Below are 16,486 nucleotides of genomic sequence, written 5' to 3'. Positions count from 1 at the left end.
TAGAAAAAAGACTTGGAGCACTATTGCATGTTAATAAAAATGAGGATGTAGAGCCTGTCTTCTGTATTAAAGCCTGGTATTAATCAGCAAACAACCATTGCAGACTTTTGTTTTCAGCAGAATACTTCCTTTCCCTGCATCTGAAGGGCTTCTGCTGGAAGTGGGCTGTGAAAATTTCTCAAGTGAAGCCAGAACTGCTTTTTCTTTATGGCCTCTACACAAGCTCCCTTTCCAGGCATCTGCGTTCTGAGTTTTTGAATTGTGGGTGACCTTTTTGTGTAGGGCCCACAAGTACTTTCTCCTGCTTGTCCCCAGTGCAAAACAAGCAGAGACCTGTATTATATCAGCTCAAGAATTCAATTTCTTGCTGTCAAGTGTAATAGATGCACTAAACTCCGAAGTGAGCTATTCTCCGAACATAGGTACTCTGTTCTGTAAACATAAACATATGTGCTTCCCTTGTGCCTAGAGATTCAATCTACACAAGTATCTCCTTTCAAAGGAAACAGGGTCATGGCTATCAGGTCTAAAGCTCCATTAACCACTGCACTTCCTGGGTGTCTTATTTAAGTTGGCTTTCACCCCCTGATGTCAGTCAAGTGCCATCAATGACACTCACCTTTGGCTTGGGCCTTTGGCGCTTCTTATTGAGGTCAAGTGGCTTTGGTTCGTACATGTTTTGAATGAAATATATAGATAGATAGATCTAGTTTGTTTGTGAGTGAGTCTGCCTTCTGTTTGTGAGTGAGTTTGCCTTCTGCTCCTGCACCACTTCACTGGGTGGAGGAGGGACTATTGGATAGCTGGCAGAAAGGGAGAAAGCTCTCATGTCGAAGAAAGGCCTCCCATCCTGGAACTGCAGGTTTGAACCCCGTCATTACTTTATCAGACCCTTTAGACCAATTCTGTCCCTCTGCTTACACCCGTATGTGTGACTGAACACCTAGGGATGGGTTCTCTCAAAGTATTATGGATGGAAAGAGAGAAGAAAAGCAGGGCAGGAATACAGAAAATACAGCAGATGGGGAAAGCAAGAATGGAGGGAGCATAAGAAATGAGTTGTGGAGGAAGCAAGTGCCAAGTGAAGGTAATCTAGTATTGGAAAGGAAAAAGGGAAAGAAATCTAAGTAAAGGCTTGAAGGAAGTGCCAGATCAGTCCAGGGGCAAGTGAAGGAAGGATGGAGGAGGCAGGACTGGAGGATGATAGAATTGCTATAAATATTTTATTGGGCCAACTGGCTATACCTGGTAAGCAGTATTGGGATCTGAAATGGAAGCAAATCACAGATTTGACTTAGCCTCACCCATAATTTCCTGGATTCTGCCAGGATGGTAACCTAACCTGCCAAATGCTGCTTTAGTCCCACCCCGGTTCTAATCAAGAGTGCCCTGACTTTATCTATGAGCCATCAGGTTCTGAGTTAGGTCTACTAGCCTCCATTTTATGCTTTGAGGTTTCTTCCTGGGAGGGGGACATATTTTTGAAATACTCCAGTCCAGACTGGGGCCAATATGAAGCAAAGCTGGGTGGGAACAGGACAGATATGTTGGGCCAACCACAGGCATGGGGAACCTGTGGCCCACACGCTCACCAGGGGATCAAATTTAGCCCATGATGCCAATCTTTCAGCTGGCATCAGTGGGTTTGGCTGCACTTGCATGTAACCAAAGCAGCAGGATTTAATCCCCCATTCGCCATTGATGAGGAAGCATTGATGAGGAAGCAGCATCCTCCAGAGAGCAAGACTTAAGTCTCTGCTCACCAGAGTTTCATTCTGCTGAGTGCTGCTTTGGCATCGCATTCCCTGTGGGAAACTTACTGGCAAAATAGTACCCCTACAGAGAGTAGGAGGGAACCCTCCACTCATATGATGAACAGAGAGTTTAGGGCTGCTGGGTGCTGCTTCAGCAATGCATTTCCTGCAGGGAATGTGTTGAGGAAGCAGACTTCCACCCATCCGTATGGGTCATCTTTGAGACTACCCATCATATGAGAGACAGGTGGATGGACCCAGCCACCTGTCAAAATTGGCTCACATGGTGCAGAGAGAAGGTTCCCCACACTTGGCCTAGCACTACCACATCTCTTCAGCCCTTGCCTCACTTTATGGCCACATTTCCAAGTACATTCTCATAATTTTTCAGGACACCTCAGTAGCAATAAGAAGAAAAAAATCTCTGTCTGCTGTAGCAAGAGATAGCAGTATCTCAGGAAATAAGACTTTACACAGATTTATTGGAACCAATAAGCTAAAATATACCTTAAATAAGCAGATATTATCAGTTTCATTGACCATGGTGGGTGATTTGTTTCTTTACTTTTATTACTAAGCACAGCCTCTGTCTCAGCTGTAATTTAGTTTCTGCAATTAATACTGTCCTTATAGTTAAAGCATTTTATTTCTTTTTTTCTAGATTCTAAACACTTTATAAATAAAAGTGTGCAGGAGGGGGAGACACCACTGTTTTATGTCCATCTCTGTGGAAACAAAGAGTGCAAGTCAGATGTTGTGAGAAATAAACCACTCCATTTCCTACCAATGGGTAAGGAACAAAACCAGGGCAAATGTGTGGTGAAAGTAAATCTTAAGATAGCTTCATTAATTTTATTATTTATCCATGGCATTTATATGCCACTTGTCAGGCAGACCTTACAAAGTAGTTTACATGATACGATTGAAACAGTATACACCAGTAGCAATAAAACAAAACAAAACAAGATAAAACAGGGGAAATAAAACTTTTTTGAAAACCTGTTTTTGCTTCTCTCTCCCTTCAGGGCGAGATGTTTGCTCAGGATCTCCTGTGGGTGACGGTTAGAAAAGGGAGGAGCCACTACTGAGAGCTAGATAGTGATAGCACAACAAGATGCTTCTTTTTCTTCTCTCCTTGTCTCCAGGCAGGGTGGCTTTTCAGAAGACCCTGTGGTGGCAGTTAGTGAAGGGTTTCTTAAGATTACTACCCTTTGAAAAATGCAGACAGGATGTTGTGACCACTGTGGTCACACACACCCCTGACCCCTGCTCTGTTTTTGTCCCTGCAGTGTTGTTAAAACACGCAGACCAGGCTCAGAGACTCTGGCAGGAAATTTCTGAGGCTGGGCTGAGTTAGCTGCTTTAGCAGTCAGAGATTACGGTACATGCTCTGGCAGAGTTGTCAGTGCCCTTGATTTCTGGGCTGCCCAAGCCCCTGTGATCCTTGGCTGACGATGACTTCGCTCTGCTAGGAGACAGATATTTCTTTGCAGGGCAAAGTATTTATCAGCTGGCAATTGTTCCTCAGTTCAGATTGCCATTTGAGCCAGAGAAGAAGTTAGGAGCTTTTCAAGCTCCCATCTGCTTTGAATCGGGCTTTTGTGAGTCTCAAATGTTCTCCTCAGAACCATCCTGAGAGGTCTCTAATGACAGGGACTAGGTGAGAAAGCACTGGATTGGAGTGGATAGGGTTCAAGGTTTGAATCTTCTATGCAGGGAACTCAAATGCAGAGTTATCTTCAAGATTTTGGAACCCCTTAGGCAAGAGACCACATGTGTCCCCCTGTTGAAGGGTAAGATTCCACAAACTCTGAGATTGTCTCAGTAATCACTTTACATCAGACAGATGCTTTCCTCCAGAATTCACCTGGTCATCTGTCTTCATTCCCCTACAGTGCTTTGCATGCCCTTTATTGACTTCTGGCCCTTGGTCTCACCTTGAATATTTTTTCAAAAAATCTTCAGGTACATAAGATGTAGACTTGTCTCTGTTTCTTACCATTGGTATTATTATCATGTCAGCATTCTTATGTCCATTTTTCATAGCTTTTCTACAAAAATAGTTTCACACTAGAGATAACTGCTCATCTTCTCTCCAAGTTAACTACCAAAATAGAAACTGCATGCTACTTCTTATCAGTGTGGTATATATAGTAATATCCCCCTTAAGTGTTCAGCCCCATCTGTTTCCTTTTTAGCTGCCTGGTTAGAGGGAAAGGTATGAGAGTTAAATACGTTTACATTTTATTTTCTAGCATAGCTCTCACAATGGCAACAGTTCATCTCCTAATCCTGATGGCAGATAGGTTCAGATGGTGATAGCAAAACAACTTGGTTTTCTTTTGATTATTGGACTGCAGGGTGTTTGTCCAAACTCCAGAGGCCTGACCCTGAAAGTCAGGACTTCCATTGACTTTGACAGGATTTGACTCAACAAGGTCTAATATTTCTGCCAGGGAATATGCTGTGCAAGCAATCAGGTAGGCATAAAACTATGGGTTTATACTTATTGATCTTGAGTCTTGAGATACTGGAAGGCCGGTAATCAATACAAGGCTATACGCCGGTCACATAATATTTTTCCAATATCTTCCAACATTCATCTGATTAATTTTGTCACAGGTGTAGCCTTGGCTCATTTATTAAAAGTGTTCTCAAAGCTGATGTAAATTAGCATGATAACAAAGAGAGTGGCGGCCTGAGCGAAGGCAAAATTGTACAACAAACACAGGCAGTTTATAGATGTCTGAAAAAATGTACATGGCTAATGTATACAGCAGCCCCTAAACTACAAGGGACAAACTACAAGGGACAAACCAATCTGATAAGTAGTTCCACTAAAACCAATAGGACTTATCTATGCATTCTAGGTTGTCCCTTTGCAAGTTTGCCAGAAATGATTTCTACTGTATCCAGTGGGAATTAAGTACCATGCAGACTTAGATGTGTCTAAGCAGTGCTCAAAGTTTGGGGGCCAAGGGGGGCATATTATTTTATTCTTTTTATATTGCCATTTATCACAATATCTCAGGGCGGTTCGTAGGATAAAATACAAGGTAAAAAGACAAGTAAATAGTTGAAACGAAAACAACAGTACAATAGATAGTTAGCTAGTTCTTTTAGAAAGTTAGAGACCATGATTTGGCTAAAACTAGAGGGAGCCACAAATTGGAATTTATGAATTGCATAAAGGATCACCCTATTTCCACTATCCACAAATACTTCTCTCTCTCTCTCTCTCTCTCTCTCTCTCTCTCTCTCTCTCTCTCTCACACACACACACACACACACACACACATAATTGAAAAATGGTTGGGGAAATATCACAGTGGATATCATGAAAGCACCTCTCAGCAAATGAAAAATGTAACTTGAAAAATGTAACTTGAAAAAAGAGACATTGCACATACCTTTGTAAACCAAGAAATTTTAATTAAAAAATACATTTAAAAAGGTGTCCTAGGCTTGATGCAGACATTGGATTTTGCAGCATTAAAACATATCCCTTAAAAAAAGAAAAGAAACTATCCCTAACTTTAATTAGGAATGACATACTAGCTGAACCTTAGCTTGCTAAGCAAAGTCAAACAGCCGCCACTGCATTTTTGGCCAGGAATCAGGTGCTCATTGCCTGCGCCTGATGCCCAGACATAGCTCCTTGGCTACTTACCCTCATGTCCATCTGTTGAAATGGCAAGGCGCCTTCACAGAAGTCACTTGGACTCATGCCTTCAGGGCAGAGAAACCAGTCATTGACAGACAGCCTGTGTTACAATGCCTACATCGTACCTTCTGGAGGTGCATCTCCTTTGAGCCTTTCCTATAGATCTGTTAATTGCAGACATCCTAAGGCCTTGTTACAGCTGATGGGAATGGCGAGCCAAGGGAGGAAAATACGTGAACTGTGCAGGAGGGTATTTGTGAGTTGCCAGCGAGACAGGTTGCGTTTGCAATAGGTGCAGGAAAACTCAGTTGTACTACCTGGAGTGGCAAAATAAAAATATGCAATGTACAACCATGGCCTTTTGGTTTGTCAGGAAGAAAATGAGACAGAAAGAGCACATTTACAAAACGGGTAGAATAATAGACCAACACTGTGTACTACATTTCCTTGCCCCTTGATGCATGAAATTTACATGAAAATAGTGAATCTGTGTAGAACGACTAAATGACTCAGGTCTCCAATACCTGAATGACTGCTTTGTTACCTACAGGTACCGTCTCAGGTGCCGTCTCAATCTGCAGAGGGTGCCCTCTTAGTTTTTCCTTTGCCCTCAGAGGCTCAGGGTGATGGCAGCCCAGGAAAGGGCATTCTCTGCAACAACCAGCATTCTTGACCTTGTCTTGTCTGCAGACCCTAGAAGAGGGTGTTAAAGCAATGGGTAATGGGATACAGAATGGCAAAGCGTGTTCTCCTTCATGGAAAGCACATGTTGCAGTGGGGGCCGACAGGACACTCCAAAGTTGTGGGGTGGGCTAATTGATCGTTGGCCACTGATGTGACTGGGCTTCCCTTGTTGTTGGGAAGAAGTTAATGTTGCCATTTGTTGATTGACAGCCAGAAATGCTAAAACTCCCTGTACGAGGCATAGAGCTTCCTCTTTTCGCCCCGTGGATCAGATTGCCCGTCCCCCTCTATATTTAGGGTTGTTCGCTTTGACCTTGCAATGCCTGTCATGGGGTCATTTGCTTTGGGGGCAGGGGCCCAGTAGGAATTTTGTCAACCTGGCTGATTGGCTGGGGCCATTTGGTTTTTGCCTACAGCATAGCAAATCATCACAACTTGTAAAGTTGCGGTTAGGCATTGGTTTATGGTTTGATTGGTTGAGGGGCATGGATTGGCTGTGCCTGCCCCTCTAATGCTGCTGCTGCAAGGGATTCCGTTAAAGGAATACAGGGGCTCACTATTGCTTTTGTTCACCCTGTCAAGGGGCTCGGGCCATGCAAGAGCCCCTGGTTGCATTTGGGGAGGGCTGAGGGCAGGTTCCCTGCTCTGTCGCTACCCCCAAGTGTATTCCCCTTTCTGACTTTTGCAGGTGTGCGGAATGTCAGTCTGTCCCCCATGGGGCGGCAGATATTCGCAACCAATGCCTAAGCAACCACTCACATTTTTGTATTTTAATAAAGTTGTGGCCAAAATTATGCAAAAAACCTTAAACAAAACTTCTGTGTAATGTGTGAGTTATTGGGGTGTCCCTGGGGACCTCGACATGCAAAGGGTGTTTTGTTTTTCGTTTTTGGATTTATGCCAGGGCATTGGAGCACATTTGGTAAATGGGCTCTCTACCTTGCACTATGTCTTCACAAGGAAGAGTGATGAAGAGAAAAGTAGTGAAGCTCCCAAGGAATACCAGAAATCCTGCATGTCTCCAATTTCTCTCTCCTTTTTTATTACAGTAAGAAGTGGCTTGCCTTGATTCAGATCACCATGGGAGCACTGGCAGGCCACGTGCATGTTTGCAAAGAAACAGTGCTTAAGGATCTACAATTAGGGCAATTGCATAGTGGCTCCCCAGGGAAGTTCGCCTAGTGCCTTCATTATACACCTTTAGGCGCCAGACAAAAACCATTCCTTTTTAACCAGGCCTTTGGTTGACCAAATCAACATCCTATACCATTTCAAAATGTGGCTTTTTTTTGGGGGGGGGGTGTTATTGGGTTATTGTTTTTATTTTGATTTTATATATTGTGATCTTTTCTGTGAACTGCCCTGAGACCTCTGGGTATAGGGCGGTATATAAATTCAATAAATAAAATAAAATTTAAAAAATCTGCGTGCAGCAATGGATGAGCTGCTGGGTATATTCTGTGTCTCTTCTTCAGCATTTACCACACTTGGCTGCATGTGCTTTGGAGCACATATAGATTGCATTTGCTGACTCCGGTCAGCTAAGTTATTGGATCAGAGTATGAGCTCAGTTTGTTTTAGATTTTGAGATGTAAACATTTGCATGACAGCTATTCATTATGGTCAGGGTTTTCTTTTTTGCCTAGGATCAATAGAATGTGCTGGGTTTTTTTAATTATCTCCTTGTATTCTCAAAGGATGTTCTATACCCTGTAGTGGCTGTTATATTTTTACTTATATGGTCTTTTCACAAGGGCAGAACCAGTGTAAATGCATTTTAAAGTACAATATAGAAAAGAACTAAAAGCGTTCGTTTGCCTCTGTCTATGACAATGGTCTCAGGAAGAAAATTTTGCCCCACACCCAGAATTTATTTTGTGGATTAAAGGGAACAGCCAAAACGTACCATGAACATCTGGTAAGTAATTATGCGGAGCAAAAGTGGTGTAATAAAATAAGCAGAAGGGTCACTGCTGCCCTTCAAGTCACTTCTAAAAATGACTATCTTTTATGCGGTATAGTATGCAGAATTTAAGAGCAAGAATTAAGCTCTGATCCCAAGAAACCTCAGAAAAGTCTTCATTTCAACTAGAGTTTGTTCTGTGATGACCTCTGCTACCATTTGACTACGTAAAATTGCCTCGTATTAGAAAAGGAAGTCAAGTTCATCCACTCTCAGATGGCCTTTGAATTTTTATCTCTTAGGCCTTGATCTCTGTTATTGGGACTGAAGCCATTATCAGGCGTGGCTGACTCCAGAGGCTAGACAAAGTTCTCAGCTCAGGTTGTTGCCTCCAGAATTTCTCTTCCATTCATCACAGCCCAAAGTAGACTCTGCCTATGTACACATTACCCTTTACTCCAGCTCCATTGCTTTCCCCTTGCTGGAGTACACAAGGTATTAGCCACAATCCTTTCAAATCCTGTACCTTGGTTTTCGAACAGCTTAGTTCCTGAACGTTTTGGCCGCCGAACGTCGCAACCCCGGAAGTGACTGTTCTGGTTTGCAAACTATTTTTGGAAGCTGAACATTCGACTGGAGCTTCCTGCAGCCAATCAGAAGCCGCGATTTGGTTTTTGAATGTTTTGGAAGTCAAAAGGATTTGTGGAATGGATTCCATTTGACTTCCACAGTACAACTGTAGTTTCTTGAGAAATACTGCTGCTAGATGGGTTTCCCCTCAAACCAGCTCCCATCCAATTTGAAAAAGTAGGTGTTAAATTGATGTGCATACATTTTAGATGTCTGTTATCTATGAGCACATGCAGCAGGGGATACGACCTCATTGTATTTTAAGCCGCTAATGTGAACATATTAGCCACTCAACTCTCTCTTTTGACCATTCTGCTTGTTATGAATGTATTTCTATGGCAGGAACAGTGATTCTAAATGATGTTTGGGATGGTGAAAATAGAATACAACAGTCGTAGTTGCTCCATATCAATTAACAAACACAGGAACCTGCCTTATCAGCACTTTGGTCCATCCCAGTACTGATTGCCCTGATTGGCAGCTGCTCCCCAGGTCTCTGACAGAGATCTCTCCCAATCCTACTACCCCAAATGCTTTTAACTAGAAACAAATTAACCAGATTGAATTTGGGGGTCTCCTGATGAAAGGCACATTACTTGCATTGAATTGTAGCACTTCTATAATTTTCATGTGTCTAATCCCAGATGTCCCACTCAGCAAAACTAATATCAGAAAGATGCAACTGGTATTGATTAGCTTGCAAATGATTTGGGTTGTGAATGCTGATGTGCTTAAGGTGAGCACAAACTGATTGTAATATTAGCTCACTGACTTTGCAATAGAAAAAGCCACAGTGAATCCTGAATACTTGCACCTAAAACTAGTCATAAAACCAAAACACAAACTTTACATTTTTCGGGGGCACCAAATCTCCTATCCCAGAAGCTCAGTTCCAGTTCTGAATACCAAGTCTCAGGAATGAAGAAATAAGGGGGGGAAAGCTGATTAGAGCACACAGATAAAAATAATATTCAAAGACCATGGTTTTCTAGGTGTGGATTGGTTTTTCATGAGTTATCTGTAACTTTCCAGATGTGATGATGATGATTTTATTATTTATATGCGCCCATCTGACTGGGCTGCCCCAGCCACTCTGGACAGCTTCCAGCAAAATATAAAAACATAATAAAACATAAACATTTAAAACTTCCTTGAACAGGACTGTTTGGATGTATCATTTACTGTTTTTTCATTTAAAGGTTCTTCAAGTAAACTTTTGAATTTAACTTATGGGCCTTGGGTATGTTTTTATTCAAAAAGGACTCAGTTTTTATGCATCCAGTCACTTCAGACTCCACAATATTAATATCTGCAGTGAGCCCCACATAGAGTGCAGTGCAGTAGCCCAAGTGGGAGATAACCAGAGCATGTACCACTTTGGCGAGACAGTGCATAGGCAGGAATCCCATGATTCCTGACCATTGGCCATGCTTGCTGGGGCTGTTGGGAGTTTGAGTCCAAGAACATCTGGAAGTTGCAGATGCCCACCCCCAGCCTAGTGCATTTGATTGTGTGAAATTTTGGAAATAAAGTATTAACAATTAGCCTCCAGGCAGTCTTGAGTCCTCAGCACCTCTTTCCTTTTTTTCTTTTGCGAACTATTCACTGCTGAACCATATCTTCGAGGTATTCCAAACAGTAGGTTTCTGGCATGTAATGTAGTAACTGTATATTTATTAAAGTACTGCTTCTGAATGTGTTTAGGTTAAAGAAGCAATGGAACGGCTTTTAAAAGAAAAAAGAAAAATACCCTCCTCACTCCTGCCGAGTAATCTTGAGTTCTCAAACCCTGCTGATGTTATGCTTCTTTCCTTCAGACATTTTTTAATTCCAGTTTTACTGTACAAAACTCTGAGGCATTAATTCTCCAGCTAATCTTTCTCCTTAGAAAATTCCCTGCCATTAAAAAGAATAGCTAATCACCATAAACACTGCTTAGACTCTCTCATGTTTTCCAGACTCTTTCAATAATTAATGAGTTTGCATTAACACTTTTAAAAAATATACGATATCAGAGCAATTTGTTTGGCTGAAGATCTGAACTTCAAAGAGTCTGTCAGTCTTATTATTCACTTGGGACCAAAGCGCACATTGGCCCAGTTGCTACAGCTGCCTCAAACTCCTTGGAGAAAGGGTGAGGTTCATGTAATAAATAAAATACCAATATTTTTGCATGTCATCGCTCAGCTCATATTGCAGCAGGTTGCAGAGGAATTCAAAATTGATATTTTCTATGGGAAGCAAGTTAGAAGGCCTGTTTGCCACAATTTGGCTGCAAAGAGAAGCGGGGGAAAGCAATTGTCATAAGTAGAATGGCCTTGCACCCTTAGTTGGGCAAAGTGTTCCAGAAGTCATCCTGAATTGCTCAGGTGTGCATAGTAGAATCTCGAAAGGAAAAGGAAATCTCCACGTGGGGTTGAGAGAGAGGGTTTGTTGACATTTTCCTGATAGAAAAATCAAACTTGGGGTCGGAGGGTGGGAAGAGACGTTCAGCTTGAATATTGCAATTCCAGGAATTCAGAAACCTTCTGTGAAAATTCTAGATGCTATTCTGACATGCTTTCAAGGAGTCCACCGCACTTTTTAATATTCTACTGGGAGCTGCCCAGAGTGGCTGGGGAAACACAGCCACATGGGTGGGGTATAAATAAATTTGGTCAGGGTTCAGTCTGACTCATTTTTTCTTTGTATAAGAACAAACACGAAGGAGGTTTCTCAGCCCACTCACAGGTCCTTATAATATCAGTGGGAACCGTTGGTCCTGGCGAGTATTAACCACTTTCAGTTTTAACCTGAGGATTGTCATTTGTCCAGTTTTAACTTTAACTTTAATTTATTTGAATTAATTATGGGATGCATTTTAATCAATTGTTTGCTTGCTTTAGCCGCTCTGAGCCTGGCTCTGGCCGGGGAGGGTGGGGTACAAATAAAAATTATTATTTATTATTATTCACTCTGTAACCTGCTGTGATTACAGCATGACAATTTATGCACATTTGTTGCCACCTACATTTTCACAGAGTTTTAACTCTTCCTTCTGAAACCATCTCTGCCCAAGACATATTTCACCTCTTTCATACCCTGGATGCTCTGCACGCTGCCATGTAGCACACCTGTGAACAGAAACAGGTTGTGCGTTTTGGATCCAGAACCTTGAATTGAAACAAACCACTCACGCAAAGGGGAGGGAAGTGCAACCAGAATTAAATGAAATGCAAGTCAGCTGATGGATTCTATAAAACATGCTACCTAGGTTAAGGAAACTGCATAAATTTTGTATATTGCCACCTAATTAATTGTACTTTTATTCTGCTCATTGCTCAGTTTTCTATAAATTATATGGAAAGCTTCTGCTCTAAATTTTTGACCTTGGCTATTTGAACAAAACCAGCTGGATGTGTACCAAGGACAATGTATTTTCACTGATTTTGGTAGCCCAGAAAATTGAATGTACTGATCACGTACGGACAGGGATCCTCTTGCGGACGATAGTGCTGAAAGACAATAGTGCTGCCACGGCTGAAGACAGAAATGCTTCTGAATACCAGTTGCTGGAAACATCTGGAGGGTAAAGTGCTCTTGTGCTCAGATCCTGCATGTGGGTTTCCCACAGGCATCCAATTTGCCACTGTGAGAACAAGAGGCTGGATGGGCCATTGGCCAGATCCAGCGGGCTCTTCTTAGGTGCAGAGTTAGGACAGAGCAAACACTTGTGACACAATGTTGGGGGTGGGGAGCACAGGCACATTCCTGATACGGCAAGTGCTGTACATATAAGTAGTGCGTGAACAGAGCTAGGGTGACAATAAAATATGGTTTTCGAGCTTGAGGAATCCTAGCGTCCGGCTCTGAATAAACAGAGGTGCCTGATTTTCAAGAGTGTTACATACCACAAAACCTGGCGTGGCTGAAAACCTGGCACTTATAGGGAAAAAAGAAGGGAGGAAGTAGTAATGTGAATTGTCTCCTGACTTGGCAAAACACAGGTGAGCTGGCTGTTCATATAGGCTCTCTCTGAAGACTTTAGCACTGCAATCAATGCAGTATTTTTCATTTTTTTACTTTCTGCTGACACATAAGGAAGGAAGCCTGTCTTTTCAACCCACCTCTGAGTGCGTTTTATGGAACTCTTCCACCATCACAGGGTGCTTTCAGCAAATCATTCTTTGACAGGAAGCACTAGTGAGATGCCATCTTAGGTTTTCCGCCTTCTGTGAATTATTCCTTTCAGAAGGCCTTGGAGGTCAGAATCCATAGGATTGTGGCTGTAAAGGGAAATGGCAGAAGGCATTGTTGCAACACCAGACTACTCTATGCGTCCTGTCATGATCTTCATGGTCATGAGAAATTGAAATGTTGTGTTTCAAAATAGTAAGTGAGTTGTCACACATGTGAAATATGAACAACACAGAGTTTCGTAGGCCCTGTAGAACTTTAAGCATCTGACCTGAATTCTGCCGAAACCACAACAAGCTTCTAGTCCTGTAGATGACAGCTTAAAACCATTGATAAATAAAGATGACCATCTACCAAGTAATAATTAACTACTGTGTGCATGTAACCACCTGGTAAGCCTTATGGTACTGCCATGTGGTCAGGAGAACATTTGCTTATGTTTCTGCACCTTTTCCAAAATAAGGGGAGCAAAGGGAATTTAAAATTCTCATCTGTATTTGTCTGGATGGTGCGGACAACTGACTTACCAAGTGATCACTCCAAACACTGAGATTAATCTCGGTGTTGGAAAAAGTAGCACAAGAAGCAGCTCATAGTGCTTTAAACTTTTGATTGCTTATATGAGCAACAATATATGAATCCATGGCTTTTGGCTGCTGTATTACCCACTGCAGTACTAAACTGCATATAATTTGATCACATTGGAACTTCCTCTTTTAATTTGCACATGGCTAGATTGTTTTCTTCCCCCTCTTTTGCAGCTCCCTTTGAATTTTATATCCCTTTAATGAGGAACTAAAATGGGTGCAGTCTTTGTGAGCTTCTGCCAGATGTTGTTTAATAATTTCATCCCAGTCAATCCTTTTGGAGATTCGATGGTGGGAATTGCACTTGGCTGTCTGCTGTAGCATCTCTTTAAAATCCAACCACTTTCTTAGCTCCTCTTCTTCATGCACTGAAGAAAATTATCCTTAAATAGTCCTGTTTCCTTCTGATCCTCTAGTCTCCAAGTGTGGTCATACAACAATGGTTATGATTCTCATTTCTCTATTGAAAATGGTTGCAATACTCATATAACTTTTTTGGTGTTGCGACTTTATTATAGAAATAATGCCTCTGAGTATGAGCAGAGGGCTTCTCTTTCATCACTGCAGGTGACATTGGGAGGAATTCAGCATTGCACTAAGGTGATCATTCTGTCAGGGTAAGCATTTCTGCTTGCCCGACAGAATTATCCTCCCTCTTCTATCCCTAGAATTCTCTGGACCCCACAAACCAATTTGGGAGTGGGCACATAGGGGGAGGAGAGGGGAAAGTCACATTACATAAGTGGAAGTCCTTGTGCAGGGCTTTCACTCACGGAACTCATTAGTTGAATCCAGTGGCGTAGCGTGGGTTGTCAGCACCTGGGGCAAGGCAAGTAATTTGCGCCCCCTAACCTGTGGATTTGCGCCCCCTAACCCTACCCCCTAGATGTTGCGCCCAGTGCGGCCGGGCCCCCCTGTACCCCCCACGCTACGCCACTGGTTGAATCCCTCCTAATGTTTCTCACGTTGTATTCTGGCTCAGGGCAATGTAAACCAGGAGGAGGAAGGGTTACATCATTTTTTTTTTCTCCAGACCCACACTTCAGGTTGGTTATTCTGAGAATGGGTAATTGGCACTGAGTCACCCAGTGAATATTGGAGCAAGGATTCTTCTAACCCAGTTCTATTCAGTCCAACTCTCTAGCCATTACTCTACAACAGTGGTGGGCCTCTGGATGTTAACTGAAAAATCTAGAGACTCCAGAGAGATGGGAGAAAAATTCAGAGGCAAGCAGGCATGTATTTGTTTTTTTAAGAGGTTGGTCTCAGGAGCTATCAACATGAATGCTATTCAAGCAATCTATTTCTCCATGTGCAAGGCAACAGAAAGCTAGCAGCCTTGACAAACTGCTTCTTGCATAACTGAACATGATCACACTCACTCTTTTTCATTCAAAGAAATCTAATAAACACCAGGAGACAAATCCCAGGCCAACAGTTCAGCTGTCCAGTTGATTGACTGGGTTGCATCCTGTCTGCCCACTAAGGGCAGCGGCGTGAAGGGAAGGGATTGAAGATCAAAGGCAATTTTGTGAACCTTCCAGGTTCCTGGGGCTGAGAGAGAACCAGGAACAATGAAGCTGCCTGTAAAAGGAAAGAAGTCCTGTCATGTCGTTTCAGCTTGCAATGGAAAAACAAAACAATTGTTAGTGCAGTGAGTGACATAGTACTCTTTAATTGCATTTTCCCTTTGTCGTCAGAGTGAGAGAAAGCCCCATAGTTCATAATAGATTATGCTCCCCTGGCCATAGATATGGCAATCATGTTGTTGCCGCAATGTAATGCCAGGCCCTTTATAACCTTCTATAACACAAAGAAGGGGTTCTATTTGAGGGACAAGTTACAAGAAATCCTGCCTCTGCTTAGCTCCCCAGAAATGTGAAGCTATTGTTCATGGTGTACTAGGCCCAACCAGAATGAACTTATTTCTGTACTTTTGGCGTATTTATTACTCTAGTTTGCTTTTTAAGCAGGGATCAACATGGAAAAGTTCTGTCCCACAAATGCTACCCTTTTGGGAACCTGAGTCTCTTCTCTTTGTTCTCTCACCCAACCATCCTTCCATTCTAGGACGTTTTGAATCAAGCTACTGCCTAAACAGATTTTAAAAAACTCAACTTTTGGAAAGGACCCCAAGGATCATCTAGTCCAACATCCTCTAATGCAAGAATCATAGCTGTCAACTTTTCCCTTTTCTTGCGAGGAATCCTATTCAGGATAAGGGAATTTCCCTTTAAAAAAGGGAAGCGTTGACAGCTATGGCAAGAATTCCAGCTAAAGAATCAGTGACAGATGGCCATTCAATTCATTGTCTTGTTGTGAACCACCCTGAGACCTTCGTGTATAGGGCAGTATATAAGTTGAATAAATAAATAATAATAATAATAATAATAACCTCCAATGAAGGACATCACCACCTTTCAAGGTATCACATTCCATTGTCAAACAGTTCCTACTGTCAGAAAGTTTCCCCTAACATATAGTTGGAATTTCTTTTCTTGCAATTTGAATCCATTGGTCTAGGTCCTAACCTCTGGAACAGGAGAAAACAGGCTTGCTCTGTCTTCCATGTGACAGCTCTTCAGATACTTGTAGAAGTTTCCTTTGTCAAGCAACCTTTCCCAACTTCAAGCCCTAAAGACACCAGAAGTAGACCCACTGAAATCAGAAGGATTTAAAGTAGTTTGGATCTAACTTAATCTCCTTCCTTTTACCTTCTTTCCAATAAAAAGAAAGGATGGCTAATATTAAAAGCTGTTGGAAACACTATTGCAGCATCTGTCAAAGTCATCAGTGACAAAGCTGGGTATTGAATTTAGCCACTTGCATTTCTAATTTCAGTCCGGTAGAGGGCAATTGTGCTCAGAACAGCAGTGAAAAAGCATCTCCTCTGCAGCTTTGAATACTGATTAGTGATGCCTGTTGAAAGAATGCAGTCAAAAGTTTGGCCTTGATATTTGATCCTGAATCACTGATCTAGTACACCACACAATGTGTCTATAGTTTAACGACATAATGCATTTTCAGGTGGAAAATAAAGCTGCACTTCTGCCTGGAAATTAGAGCTGCTGCAGCTTCTTCTTTGGCG

General features: G+C 42.2%; 1 long non-coding RNA gene across 1 annotated transcript in view; it reads left to right on the top strand.

The window, feature by feature from the left end:
- The first annotated feature begins 2,420 nt into the window (after positions 1-2,420).
- The window catches only part of LOC310851353, a 51,342-nt gene continuing 37,276 nt past the window's right edge, over positions 2,421-16,486 (top strand). The window contains exons 1-2 of the long non-coding RNA XR_014567721.1: positions 2,421-2,544; positions 4,115-4,234. This is a non-coding gene — a long non-coding RNA (uncharacterized lncRNA). The remainder of the gene's footprint in view (positions 2,545-4,114; positions 4,235-16,486) is intronic.

This window comes from Podarcis gaigeae, assembly GCF_964106915.1.
Source record: "Podarcis gaigeae genome assembly, chromosome: 1".
Classification (NCBI taxonomy): Eukaryota; Metazoa; Chordata; class Lepidosauria; order Squamata; family Lacertidae; genus Podarcis; species Podarcis gaigeae.
The sequence above is the reverse complement of the archived record's forward strand: the minus strand, read 5'-3'. Positions and strand labels throughout refer to the sequence as shown.